This window comes from Eretmochelys imbricata, chromosome 7, assembly GCF_965152235.1.
Source record: "Eretmochelys imbricata isolate rEreImb1 chromosome 7, rEreImb1.hap1, whole genome shotgun sequence".
Lineage (NCBI taxonomy): Eukaryota > Metazoa > Chordata > Testudines > Cheloniidae > Eretmochelys > Eretmochelys imbricata.
The window spans coordinates 123,045,508-123,060,787 of NC_135578.1; the positions used below are offsets into that span (position 1 = coordinate 123,045,508).

The following is a 15,280-nucleotide window of genomic DNA, read 5'->3' on the forward strand; positions in this document are numbered from 1 at the left end:
AGGGACCATGTCTTTGTTGTAAGGTGCCTGGCAAAATTTTGGGTGCTCAAAAAGAAGACAAAACAAAATAAAGCCAGGAACAGCACTGTCAGTTGTAGGCTGCCAGTTCTGAGATCCAGTAGTATGGTGATGGGTAGCATAGAAAACAGAGAAGGGTTAGATTCCCCATGGTAGAGTCAGAAGCATCCTATTGGGTGAAGGGGAGGATTGAGACACTGTAGTCTTTCTAGACTGCTTTACAGAGTATTTCATATAAATTCCCACAATCTGCTATAGTTGTGGCAGGTTGAATCGAGTACTTGAGCATGAAGCAGTACACACAGAACGTCACTTCCACAGGCTGTAGCTCCTTATTAAAGATGATGGTGGTTGTGATCTGTGCAGTTTTGTGCAAATTAGTGTGACCACCTTATTGATGACAGAGGGTGCTGTCTTTTGATTGGGCAAAGCCCTTAGAATGAAGTATACGCGAGAGTAATTTTAACATTAGCAGATCGGACAGGGTTAAGTTGCTGATGGCATATGTGCACCTTGTCTTCTGATAGAGGCCATTTTTTGGAGAAGGGTGAGGGACAAAGATACGGGATGATTGAGATGCATGGGCCACAACCCAGTACACACAGGCAGCAAAGAGAAAGGGGCAGCTGGTTTTGTTTTGTTTTGTTTTTTTGCTTGCTTGCCACTTTTCACCATGGCTGATATTGGTATATATGAAGTGATTTTTTCTTAAGAGGGGCATTGTCAGTAATTTATATCCGATGTTCAGCTTTCTTTGTAAATTTCAAAGCAAGTTTCCTTCGGACTATTCACAGGTTTTGTTTAAAAAGTTGAGTTTTTCATTACTGAAAATTACTGTGTATATATAAATATGAGAGGGTATAATGACGATATTATTGATGGCCTTAAGGTAAGTAACCCCTACAAAGCAAGCTGTGCATGCTTTCCAGTCATTGTGTTGGGTGCAGATGTCTCTTACAATTTGTCTAAATGAATTATTCAGCCCTGAAAAGAGCAATTATTAGTATGATAGTTTTTGTGTCTAACTGGAGGTGAAATACACTGCCTGGTCAAGAGATTCCATCGGCACAGAGAAATAGCTGCACTTGACCGACTCCTGCTTTGCATTTCCTGCTCTGGTTCTGTTCCAGTGGCCCTGTGAAATGTGCCTGCCGGCTATTTACAGTGAGATTATAAAAGTGAATCATAATTTTGGTGACTAAGATCCAGAGCATGTGGCTCTGGCACCCCCCAGCTGGTGGCAGGCTCACCCCTGTTTATGAATGTAGTTAGGTGGCCCCCAACTGTTTACAAGACAGCAGAGGTGAGATTTTTGATTGACAAGTCAGAAATGCATTAGATCATTCCCTCTGCCAGTCTCTGGTTCATGCTGTTAAAAATGTCAGCCTCTCCAAGTTTGAATGGCAGCCCGAGGGCCTCAGAAGCTTTTTGTTTTCTGAGATGGAAACACAAATTGGATGTGTGCCTGAGCGCTTCATCCTGGGCTGTAATTTCATCTTTTAGCTAAGAACCACAAGGTACATGAGCAAAGCACCCTGTAAACAATAATACTGGGGAAAAAAATAAACAAGGTCGTGTTTCTGGTACGTTGATCCACCGGTGTCCTGACCTCTATCACGTTGAACATCTCCACTCTGATTGCTGTTCCCTTTGGCATTACAATGAGAGGGAGAGAGACTGACAGAGGAGGCAAAGATTTAAAGTTGCAGTGTTGCAGTTCCTTGTATTGGCTATGAAATATTGAACTGCCACAATGTGACGCTTGGATTTTTAAGCAAAGTTTCTTATATGAGATGTTCAGAGTCCACTCCTCCTGCTTCCTTCACCCCGGCTCATTGATAAGCAGGGCCCTACCAAATTCATGGCCATGAAGAATGCTTCACGAACCGTGAAATCTGGTTTTCCCCTGTGAAATCTGGTCTTTTGTGTGCTTTTACTTTATACTATACAGATTTCACAGGGGGAGACCAGTGTTTCTCAAATTTGGGGTCCTGACCCAAAAAGGAGTTTCGGGGCGGGGATTCAGGTTATTTTAGGGGGGTTGGGGTATTGCCACTCTTACTTCTGCACTGCCTTCAGAACTGGGCATCTGGAGAGCGGCGGCTGCTGACCGAGGGCCCAGCTCTACAGGCCGCAGCGCAGAAGTAAGGGTCGCAATACCAGACCAGGTCATCCTTAGTTCTGTGCTGCTGCGGGTGGTGGCTCTGCCTTTAGAGCTGGGCTCCCGGCCAGCAGCCGTAGCTCTCCAGCTGCCCAGCTCTGAAGGCAGCAGCACATAAGTAAGGGTAGCAGTACCACAAACCCCCCTACAATAACCTTGCGACCCCCGCCCCGACTCTTTTTTGGGACAGGACCCTTACAATTACAACACTGTGAAATTTCAGATTTAAATAGCTGAAATCATGAAATTTACGATTTTTAAATCCTATGACCATGAAATTGACCAAAATGGACCCTGAATTTGGTAGGGCCCTGTTGATAAGATTGAAAGCAATAGCAATTAAATGCATGAAAGGGAATAAGAGAAATGACAGAACTGCAACCAAATTACTTGCTTGATATTTAGTGGTGTGACAGAGTTAGAGGTTCAGGAGTCCAAAGTCCAGTGGAGTGAGATGCATGTGCACCCTAGTCTGTGATTTTTAAATGGAGGGATGCTGCAGCACTAGTCTAGCTGTGTGTGTCTGTGTGTTGTTGAGCTTTGGTAAACAGATACAGTGCTATAGGGCAGTGCACACAACAAAAAATATGAGAGAACCTACTTATCACCCTGTTGCTTTAGTGACCTTGCCATCTAGCCGGTTCTTTAGATCCTCAGAACCAGTGCTCCATGGTCTCTGTCATTCCATGGCTGGGGAATCTACTACAGAATCCGCTCTCTGCTGCAGAATTGTGCTCTAGGATCTAAGCTTCCATTTAAAAAAAATTGTTTCCGGTCTGTGTGATCGCAAAGGAAGCGTTCCAAACATGGCAGTGGATGAGTAAGTGGTGTGGCTTTTCCTGTTAAAAATGCTATTACGAGAGTGAATTACAATTTAATAACTGGAAAGCTGTTTCTTTTCCACCTAAATGTCTAACGTTTGTAACTGTTGAAAATATAAATATCTGTTTCAGCTCTCCAGCTGAAGGCCTGGTCTCCACTAGGGGCTTGTCCACACTGGCCATTTACAGCACTGCAGCTTTCTCGCTCAGGGATGTGAAAGAACCCTACCACCCCCCCCCCCCCCCCCCAGTGTCGACCAGCCCAAGGAAATCCGATCAGTAGAGCTGCATCGCTCGGAGCTGTGAAAAATCCGTACCCATGAGTGATGCAGCTACACTGACCTAACCCCTGGTGTAGACAGTGAGTGGAATCACAGAGTTTACTGGGGCACTTCCCGTGGCTTTAACGGTTTGATTTGGCCACACGCTCCAGCTCGTCCTTGATAACGTAGGAGTTAGAGGAGCCCTTGGCAGCGTTGATGAGTTTGTCGGCTAGGCACTCGGCGACGGTCTTGGTGTTGCAGAAGGCAGCCTCGCAGGCCCCAGCGCACAGCAGCCAGACGGCCTGGTTGAGATGGCACAGCGGGGACACGTCCACGGCCTGTCTCCGGACAGTGCTGGCGCGGCCGATGCGGGTCAAGTCCATCCTGGGCCCACTGTTGATGATGTCGTTGACCAGGACCTGCAGGGGGATGATCTCAAAGGCATGCTTGATGATGCGCACGGTCATGAGCTTCTTGCCATTGTTGCGGCCGTGCATCATCATGGAGTTGGTGAGGCACTCCACGATGGGGCACTGGGCCTTGCAGAAGCGCTTGGCTGCGTAGCTGTGGGGCAGGTACTTGGCCTACTTCTCCTTCACTGCTATGTAATCCTGAAGGGAGATGTCCTTGATCTGAATGTCATCCGTGCTCCATTTCCCAAAGAGCTTGATGTCAGGGGTCTCCGCCATAGCGGGCACAGTCTCCCATTCGGTCATTATGGCGGCAGCTCCAGTGGCATGCTGCCTCTTGGGGAGGTGGATTACCTATACCTGTGGGCGAACCCTCCCGTCAGCGTAGGCAGTGTCTTCACTGAAGCGCTGCAGCTGCAGCCATTTATGTGTAGACAAGCCCTAAGTAGCAAAAAAAGTGGTACATCAGAGCCTACACCATTCAACTGTTCGCCCCAGCATACAACAATCAATGTGATCATTAGCATAAAAATGCATTGTCACCACTAAGCTGCCACTGCTTCAACTCTGCATTAATGATCTCGTGTTACTGTGTCAAACCCGGTGCTGTTCCCGGTAAGCAGAGTGGTGAGGTCTAGTGAAGCAGCATTGGTTTGTTGATCAATTTAAAAAAAACCCAAAAACTGTTCTGCCAGCCAAGCCTGGATTTTCTTCCCTCCCCGTTAGAAGTCAGAAAGGTGTATAAAGCTGTTTTGACAAATGGCATACGTAGTGCCACACTGAAGGGATACAGGTATTTTTAAAGCTAGCTCCAGTTCTTGAGGATTGTGAACATCTGCTGAGAGGTAGTGTAGAGCTCCACAATGCACTAATTGAATTACTCTTTTCTGGAGTTGCAGACTGCACTAATTGAATTACAATCAGCTATTGTGTGTGTGTGTGTGTGTGTGTGTGTGTTGAAATGAGCAGAGCTGAAGCCTTGGGGAGCAGGAAGGTAGTGGGAGACATGACAGATCATATGTACTGTGCTGCTATCTAATGGCTACTTGTGGTACTGCATGGTCTCAAGGGAAGAGACAGTATTTCAGTCCTTTGCATAACCTAAGGCTAAACTCATCCAATTTAATTCTGGTGGTCCCAGGACATTTTTTTAAAGCTTTAAATAATGGCAAGAAGGAAGGAAGTTTCATTCACTAGAATTTCTAGTTAACAATTTGTTTTTTAAAAAGCTTTAAAATAACTTAATTTTAATAGATACATAAGATTGAGGTTCCAAATATTTTTAACATAGGTCTTATTTAATATCAGTCTTTTTGCAGTGCCTCTAATGGCAACTTTAGTGTCCCGTATTGGGGGAAAGAGTGGATTAAGTATGCTGCATCAAAATCCCTCTTTTAAACTTTAATGCCTGCCTGCATCTATATATTCCTGGTGAAGTTAGTACCAGGATAGACTATTGTAAATCACAGGGCTTTACTATAATTTTGTGTTTGAAGAACTCTATGGGAAGTGCTTAAAATGTAGCCAGTTCCACAAGAACAGGTTCTATAAATCTCTGCTGAACTGGCAAAAAGTTAAAGAATATAATTTTACCACAAACCTGGGAAAGTTTTGAAACAGTGAAAAATGCAATAAACCTTTCTCATCCAGTCTTGTAAGTCTCTGTTAGTCACAATTCAGTGATTCATGTAAAACAAATATCATGCATTCATAATCCCAAGGAAGAGGAACTTTAATGCAAACATGTAATGCAAACATGTAGGAGAACAGAACAAGGGCTGTCCTTTTATAAAGCAGGAATTTAACTAGGCACATACCAGTTTGAAAAAAAGCCCTAAAGAGAAATGTGCTTGCAGAATCCTAAAATACAGAGGTAGAAGGGAGACTTAAGTCACATTTTTGTCAATTTCTCTTCTATTGAAAAGTTGTTCTCCGCAGCATATGAAAACTTCCTGGTTTATGTACAAAAACAATTAAACGTTCTATTCTTCATGCTCTTTACTATTATGAGAACCCAGCAGCTAGATACAATACCTCACTAATAGATACCTGACTAATTTCCACTATTCTGTTTCCGCCTGTTCTCACAAAATAATTTCTCACGAGAGATCTAATAGCAGAGATAGCACTGTAGTGAGGTCTCGTTAGTAAGACTTCATTACTTTTCGAAAGATGCTAATGTAACTTGCTAGAATGCTATTTAGTGTAACTAAAACTAAACGACACTTGTCAGAATAAACAAACACCATATACAGCGATATGTGAGATCCTTTTCTATTGCATTTGTTCACTTACTTGCGATCTCTTAATATCTGGTCACCTAATGTGAATCAGCAGGGTTCCACTGTATGTGCAACTACTGTGATGTCCCCGGTTTCGTTGAGATCTGCAAAAAGACAAAAGAATTCTGCAGACTAATATTTTGTATTAAATGCCACTTTTTGAGGAGGTGTTAACCAAATCAGTCTGCAAAATTTATTTTGGTTTATAGTTGCTTCTCTTTAACATGGTATCAGATTGTCTACCTTCTTGGGTTCCTTTTGTGAAATAGTCAAGGAGACTGTTTCCAGGAGACATTGCCAATCAAATGTTCAAATAATTAATTGCAGTCCTAATGTTCTTGTCCAAATGTTACATTGGGTGGGGGTTATTTTTAAATGATTGTCAGTGTAATTTGGCACCATTGTCAAATGTTCTTTGACTCTGACTGTGAACACCGCAGTCATCAAGCCAGCCACATACATGCAGCTTTGTAGAATAGAACTTGAGATCTAGGTCTCCTGAAACACAGCTATATATCCAGTAACCAAAAGGAGGATATCTCTTAGTCCAGCCAATGAAAGGAACCAATAAACGTAGGAACATGTCTGGTATCTCACAAGTGTATGCTTTGCACTCCGATAGCACTTTAGAAGTGATGAATTAAGTCTACAGTGACCCCATGAAGTAGGCGATACATGTTTGTCCGTGCCATACTCTCACAATACCTTTCCTTGTCAAGTTTTAGAAAAATAACGCATTGCTGTTTTGGATTGTTCATAATAAAAATCCTTATGCTCAGCGAACCCTTCTTACAGTGCCTCCTGCTGGGAGAGCCTGGAATTGGAGGCTTTTTTACAGAGTGTGAGTCACCTTCACGTGGCGTAAGAGTGAGCTCAGTGCTGCTTTAGGAAGCTGTAAGTGGGAATGAATCCATTCCATACAGTGTATAAAGTGCTTTTTTAAAACAATCTATTTCTAGAACCTAAATTGTCCTGGGACCAGCTCTTGATATAAAAATTCATAGAAACCTGTTTTTCAGAGTGTGGTAACTTCTTGCCATAGTGCTGTAGTGTTAGAATTCACATTGGCCAGGTTGTTCTGTAAATTAAACACTGACAGCTCCCCTCAGGGGAACAGCCAATGTATTTATGATGATGTGCTGATTACACAAAATACACTGCAAGCAGAAAACAGCTGCAGAGAACAAACCTCTTAAAAGAATACAATTACAAATAGCACCCTCAGTATTTCTAGTGGTGAGAGTAAAATACAGCATGCTAATGGAGGTTTTCTAGTCTGCTTCAAAAGAAGAAAAGGGCTATATGAAGGAAAGAAGCTACATGCAGTGCCTATATAGAATGGTCTATAATCCTGTTCCTGAAAGCGAGGGTCAAGAAAATACCGCAGGGCCTTGTCTACTGTAGACCCCTCTTCTTAAAACGTCTTTCTATTGTAGCTCCACCAGCATTGGCAACAGTGGGAGCACTAGTGTAGGCCAGCTGCCAGCATTTTAACCACCACCACAACCCTGTTCCGAATGGCTCTAAGCAATGTGGTGGTTAAAATGCCAGCAGATGGTCCACTCTAGCACCTGACCATGGCTAACACCAGAAGAGCTGTGACTGTGGGAAACTTCATGGAAAAGAAAGTCTTAGTTCAAAAATAACTGACCCTGATTTTATGGCTAATTGTTTTTTATATGTTTTGGGAGACCAGTGGGAATGAAAGAGGTGTGTTCTCTTCTGTCTCTACGTTGCAGATTTAAATTGTTCTGTTCTAGATGGCTGGGGAGTTTGTGTTTTTATTTTTTCACCACTCAGAGATGTGGTAGGCACCTCCCCTGTAGGCAAGGCCTTTGGGCGGAGAGCTTACCATCCAATTTAGATATGACAGAATCAACGCTGCAACAAAACCATATGGGGAGGATGGTAGAGGAAGAACTTGGCATTATTCTGCTTAGAAAGCTGATGGGAGTTAGAAGAGGTTACTCTGAAGCGACTGTGGTGCATCGGCAGAGTTGTGTAGGGGGAACAAAGGATGAAGATAGCGGGGGTGCTGTGTCAGTACCTATGTGCAATAGAGAAGTTGTGGAACGGCTGATGCAGCCAGATTGTGTTAGGGTTTGTCCAAGTTAACAACATGGCTGTAGAATATATTTAGGACCTGCATCTATGAAACATGTTTCAAACACCAGGCACATGGTCTTCTGTTTACAGCCCTAGAAAATGTGTTGAACTTTCAGTGTATAAATCTGTTTGTACATCTAGCTAAGGAAACAACATTGGGATTCTGTGATGAGGAGCACTTCAGTTCACTTGCCTAAAACAAAGAATCAGTTCTTCCATCTGCAGATCCCTAGCATGTACTAATCAACTCTTATACATCTGTCCATCTCTTTTAACTCAGTTTTGAGCCTCCCTGCATTGTGCTGCTCTGCTGACATCTATCCCATGTGGCAAAAGGGAGTTTTGTATAATCACCCCACTTTAATCAATAGAATAATTGATAAACCAGATAAGATTTAAACTGATTACCTCCCGAGTAGAACTCCCCAGGGGCCTTGGACTCTCTTAATTTTGACGTGTGTTGTGTACCCTGCGGATGAAGTGCAGTTTGAATTATCTGTTTTTATTTGCTTAATGATGGGGAGGGTGTTAAAGTCAAATGTTTAATTAACCCAGCAATGGGCTGCCCTGTCACTTACACACACATCCAGCTGATTGAGATATCTCACCAAGAATACTGAATAGGAATGATAATGTGGCACTGAGACGGAAGATTGCTTTTTCAATCCATTTGCTGGGTCACTGCTTTGAATGTCTTATTGGATGAAAGGCATTCAGCCTGGAAAAAAATCAGCATTTAAGTACATTTTGTTTCCTGGCCCCCTCCCCACCAAGAAGTTAACTAAAACAGATATGTTGTAGGTTTAATAAGCCATTCAGGTCCTAGCAAAAGGCTGGGAAGAGTGGATCTCAATAGCCAGTGGCTTAGAGCTGTATAATTTCCTTTAAAAACTAGCCCCAAGGTATCTAAATATGAGCTATTATATACACACACCCTTACCCTTCATTCTTTGGTTGCTCGATTACTCACCTCATTTTATAGTTACTGCAGCCGTGGCATCTCTTCGTCCCCAGTCAGCGCATCTTTGAACGCCCCCTCCAGAGAGAGCTGTTTCAATGTTGGATTTTTTTATGGCCTAACCCAGTAGTAGGGTTTTAAATTTAAAAGTGTTCTATAGGGGTGTTTCATTATTTTGTGCATATTTTGTTACGTCAAAGCATCAGAATAGCCCATGGGCTTAGCTCCTTGTGTTGCAGCCATTGTTCCAGCACAATGATACGGGCCAGCCAGATTTATACAAACGATCTCTAGTCCCGCACCCTCATTTTCCATTGTTTCATTAGAAGGGGTACTTTAGTTGCTTGCTATTGCTCCGAAGACTGAGGCACATTTAGACACATGCATCCTTACAATGAGTTTGTCCTTGGTAGTGTGTAGAAATGAATACATAATAATGTACTAGAAGTTAGCTGAGTTTGACCCGTAGTCCAAAGTTAGATGGACCTCTTATGTCCATCTTAGCAAATATAACTTTGTTACTCTTGGTTATCACTGGGAAGGAAGTACATTTAGAGTAGAGAACCACTTTTACTTAATCAAATATTTCCAGGAAGGGATGTGGTCTAAGGGAGCAGAGCCAGGGGAGTCAGGTGTTCGGGGCTTTGTACCTTTCCCACCACTAGCTTGCATTTCAGCCTTGAGCAAGTCACTTCTCTCTTTCAAGGGACAACATGAATGAAGGTGTGAAGTTGAGCATAGGGGGAGAAAATCAGAGCAGAGACTAAAAAAGGGGTAAGATTATAGAGGGGTGTAAGGTGAGGGTGAGGAGCTTGAAGCTCCTGCTTTTGGATTTAAGGAACCAGTCAAAGGGTTTGAGGAGAAGAGATGACTAGTAGCATTTTTGGTCTCTATTTTGGGGAGAGCTGGGAGTGGGGAGACTAAAATCAAAATAAAAAAGGCCGGAGACAGTCATGGTGTGACAGGACTTTTAGTATTGGGACAAGTGAGGCTGTATTTTTTCCTTGCTGAGGGCTTTTGCTGTAAGAAGTTAGGGCTGGTCTACATTTGAAAAATAGATCAACCTAGCTACATCGCTCAAGGATGTGAAAAATCCACGACTCTGAGCAACGTCCTTAAGCCGACCTAAGTCCCCATTTAGACAGCACTAGGTGAACGGAAACTCCCGCCCCTCGTGGAGGTGGATTTACTACCGCAATGGGAGAACCCCTCCTATTGCTGTAGTAAGTGTCTACATGAAGCACTGCTGTCGTGTTTTAAGTGTAGACATACCCTTAGAAAGCAGTGCTTCAGCAAAGGACACAGAATCTACCGTGAAACTAGCCAACCTTATAGTCCATTTATCAAAGCACTTGCAGTTCCCATGCAGATGAAGCCATAATAAATATTGAGCGAAGAAAGTTAACCTGTGTCTAGAGAATTTTAATAAATAAAAAGTTCAAAAAAAAAACCTCTCCCCAGACCTGTTGGCTCTTGCTAACTCTTGTTAGTACTAGAAATATGTTTTTGACACCTCTTTGGGATGTTAGCTTATGTGCACAATCTTTAACGTCTGACTGTGATATTTTTCCCCCCATGTGGGGAAAATCAAGAAAGCAGCTGGTTCAAGAATAGATAAGCACTAGTAAAAGCTTTGATTCATATAAAAAAAAAAACAACCCAACAGAATGAAAGTGACTAATCCTAAAATTTGGTGTTTCACATGCTGAAATTCAGTGTTAAAAATGCATTTTTGTGTTCATCAAATGAAGGGATGCAGTAAAGCAAACCAGTGAGGAACAGGGCCAAATCATTTGATTCCCCCTCCCCTTTTGAAGTGCTTCTGTTTCTTGATAAATCTGCCTCCATGAATCGTGCGTGGCAATATTTTCCAATCTTAAAGACAGATTAACTAAAGCTGAAATCGATGGTGGGAGATATTAACAGAAATTTGAAAGATCAGGGAAATCGTTACGGTTGTCTTAGAGAGCGGGGACAAAGCCGATTTGTTGGGGGGTGGGAAGGGGAGGCAAGTGCACATAAGACACTGGAGTGAGACTGACCAAAGCAGAGGGTGACTGCATGGTACAAAAATACTCTCAAGGCCAGTCCTTGATAAGTTCACTTGTGTGGTCTTCAGAAGTTCACCCTATATTATTGCTAGCATGAGTTGAATTGGTGTGCGTGCATGTGTGTACACACACACACACACACACACACACACACACACACACACACTCGCACGCGCACTTTGGAAACATGGGCTTTTGGATCCTAAAAAGTTGTAGATTGTCTTGATATACCATAAAAAACTTGAAATATGAAATGCAAACTGTAAATACCACACTTACACCTGCCAAGGTGCTAATTGATTTTATCATTCAGGAAAGAGATTCTAAAGCAGACCCTGGCTGAGCAGGGGGTGTCAACATGAACCCTTAAGGTTTCTTTTGCTCTAACTTTGTTATGAAGAATGGGGAAGTAGCGCTGCCTAATGCAGATGTCTGGGAGTTACAAAAATAACCAGATGTCCTGATTAGCAGAAGCAAATGTTCTTTCCTTAATCCCTTAAAATTATATTCAAAGGCTGTCCGGATGTAATGCTTGTTTAAATAAGGCACCAACAAAAATTGGAATATAAAGCGCCTTTGGCCAACTGGCTTGAAGGCTTGAATATTAAAAACAAATTTACCACTGTTGACTCTCTTAAATTCATACAACAGAAATGTGAAGCTGCTTCCCAGGGAACATGGAAAGAGTGTTCTCATTAGCCATATTTTCACTCTCTGTTTTGAGAAATTTCTGGTTAAGCAAAGCTAGCTATTTAAATTCCCATGAATGGTGTGTTCCCACCACCTGGATCCCTGTTTATGTTAAAACAAACTTAATATTGTTGAAACTATTTCATTGTTTCATAATATCTTTGAATAATATTTGCACCGGCTTTTAAAGATCTATGTGTTACATCAAATTCTCTATTCTGCTGGTAGTGTTAAGACATCCCACAACTTTACCTTCATCTTTCTAATAAATTAATAACTGATTTAATTAAAATAATAACTTGGTCTGAAAATTCTCCTTCATTTCTCAAAGTTTTGATATGTCATGTTGCTGTGGGAAGACATTCATTCCAATCTGGCATTTATTGGGTTGAATACAAAGCAAGGAAAACCATAGTCCACTTCTGTGTATTTGAAGGGTAGAATTGTATCAAATTTTTCAACAATTTTTTGGGTAATTTTGTATGTGGAATGTATTCTAAGTGCAGGCTGAACTTTGTTTATACTTTCCTACCTTTAATTGCTAAATTGCTCAAACCTTTGATTGAAAAATTGTTTGTATTATGATAGCATCTAAGGGACCCTCCCCAGTCATGGATCAGGGCCCTGTTGTGCGAGGTGCTGTACAAATACACAAACTGTCCCTTGTCCTGAAGAGTTTACAGTCTGAGAAATCAAACACCTGACTCTGAGCCCGCTTGTGTGTGTGTGTGTGGGGGGGGGGGGGGGGGCGTGGAGGGTGAGAAAACCTGGATTTGTGCTGGAAATGGCCCAACTTGATGATCACTTTAGATAAGCTATTACCAGCAGGACAGTGAGGTGGGAGGAGGTATTGTTTTATGATCTCTGTGTGTATATAAAGTCTGCTGAAGTTTCCACAGTATGCATCCGATGAAGTGAGCTGTAGCTCACGAAAGCTCATGCTCAAATAAATTGGTTAGTCTCTAAGGTGCCACAAGTACTCCTTTTCTTTTTTCTTTTCGCTTAACTTGTGTCTTTCTCTCTGACATTAATGGCTGCAAAAGAGGGGAATGAAAGCATCAATTTGCCCCCACATCCTACTTCTCCTCCCTGTATCTCCTTCCTTCTAATAATTAAACCTAAGCCCCTTTCAAAAATACCACTTAACTTTAAACTTTCAAGAGCAAGGAAACTTAGTTCAGTCATTCCATGCTTAAGTCACCCCCTTGTGCCTACATACTGCAATACTGTGTTTTCAAAGAGGATCTCATAGCAATGAATGTTCAGAGCTGCAAGTGCCAAAGACGGCTGAGGTATAATCCGTACCTCTGCATTTTCATTGTTGTAGATCTCCCTGTGTGTTGCAGTTGTCATTTCTGTTTTATTTACTGACCATGTAGAGGGTATGACTTTCAACCTTGCCCTTTTCGTACTTGTTTTCCTCACAGTAACTTAGTTCACTTTAAGGACTTGCTTTACGTTGGTTAGTGACTAGTCAAATAAGTGTGAATCTGAGCATGTGTGCCACTCAGGAACAGCTCAAAATGTGTTAACTGGGTGTTCAGGCTATAATTTTAAAATGAAAATATTGCTTGAAGTCTGAGGATGCCTGTGCCAGGTTTCATCCTAGCACTGTTTGAAATGGCTAAGATGTTTATAAACTGACACACAGCATTTATAAAATCAGGATGCTGACAGTCCCTTAACAATAACCATGCTCTTGGACTCATCTATCACTTACAAAGGTTATTGGAAAGGGAATGTAGGGCCTTTGCTATCACTTATTCCTCTTCCTCCCTCTTTTTAAATCCATATTCTGGCTGGCAGAGGCACAAAATAATTCAGGCCAGTTTTTCCATCTCTTCCATCACTTCACCTATTCCCACAGGCTGATGCAAACTAGGAAAAATCCTATTTTCTGGCATCATGGGACAACCAAAAATCCAGATTGAACAAGTGAAACTTCCTGTCTGCCAGGCGAGCTGCTGGCCTGAATTTGAACAGAAAACAATATGCACTGACTGGCAAATATAACCTGGGGCTGGATGGGAAAATGGGTCGTCATCTTCATTTTCCTTGTAAATTACACCAATCAGCAGACAGAATGCTGATGTATTCACCTTGTTAAAGTGTTCCCTCTTGATTAACCCAAGTGCAGTGTGGGGTGATTGGATAAGAGTACTCATAGCTAAGTATGCACATTCCCCAAAGTGCATTATTGGGCTCAACTACTGTTTGATGACCTTTACAAGGAACCAGAAACAGGTGGTCAGCTTTCACTTTCAGTCTCTGGTCACTCAATTTAACTATGAGTAAGGATATGTTTTAATCATGGGTATTTTCGGTAAAAGTCATGGACAGGTCACGGACAGTAAACAAAAATTCACGGCCCTTGACCTGTCCATGATTTGTACGATATATCCCTGACTAGAACTTGGGCCGGGGGCGGGGGGTGAGGCCCGGGACCCCCGCAGGTGCTGGGGTGGGAGCCTGGGACCCCCACGGCTGCTGGGGGTGGGTCGGGGCAGGCAGGCAGGCTCTCTACCCAGCTCCGCATGTCCCTGGAGCTCCTAAGGAGAGGGAAGGCCAGGGGGGCTGCGTGCGCTGCCCCTGCCAGGAGCTCCACCTCCGCAGCTCCCATTGGCCAGGAACCATAGCCCATGAGAGCCGTGGGGGCGGTGCCTGCAAGCAGGGACAACACACAGAGCCCCCAGCCCCGCCTAGGTCAGGAGCTGCAGGGTCATGCCTGCTGCTTCCAGAGAGCTCCGTCCCAAGTGTTCGGGCAGCCCCTGAGCCAGCCACACCGGCCACTTCAAAAGTCATGGAAAGTCATGGAATCCGTTACTTCCATGACAGACATGCAGCCTTACCTATGACTTCAAAGTGGAGCCTCCTCTGAGGAGCTTGTTCTGGAGGGAGGGAAAATAAAACATCTCACTGCTTAATGTTAAAAATGTATAAAAATGGCTACAAAAATATCTGGACAGCTAAATTTGACATCCAGGTTGTTCTTGAACTGGCAACTAATCTCATCTCAAGTTGGGCACAGTGCTTCGATTCTTTACTAATGGAACTGATGTGCCCAGGAAGACTCAGGCCTTGTCTACACTACCACTTCAGTCGACGTAAGTTATGTTACTCAGGAGTGTAAAAAACCATCCCACTGAGCGACGTAACTTACGTTGACTTAACACGGTGTATAGCTCCCACCTCTCGTTGAGGCGGATTAATTATGTCGATGGGAGAGCGCTCTCCCATCGACTCATCTCGTCTTCACCAGACCCACTAAATTGATGCCGCGGCACCGATCACAATGGCACCAATTTAGCGCAGTGGTGAAGACAAGCCCTCACTCCCTTGCAGTGGATATGCTTATGTCACTAACAACCCACGCAGCTTTAGCTTTCCACTTCAACAAATGTGTACACTCACATTGGCTGGAACAAGGGTTAATTGATTGGAAGGGATCTATTTGTCTGAGAGCTCTATTAAAATATAGACTGGCACATAGCAATGCATTTATAATATTTTTTTGCAAAGC

At 43.0% G+C, this 15,280-nt stretch overlaps 1 protein-coding gene and 1 pseudogene across 17 annotated transcripts in view; one reads left to right on the top strand and one right to left on the bottom strand.

Moving 5' to 3' along the window:
- Positions 1 to 15,280, top strand: part of BTRC (beta-transducin repeat containing E3 ubiquitin protein ligase) — a 167,735-nt gene that overhangs the window by 57,470 nt on the left and 94,985 nt on the right. The window lies entirely within an intron of this gene.
- Positions 3,317 to 3,990, bottom strand: LOC144267862 (small ribosomal subunit protein uS7 pseudogene; annotated as a pseudogene).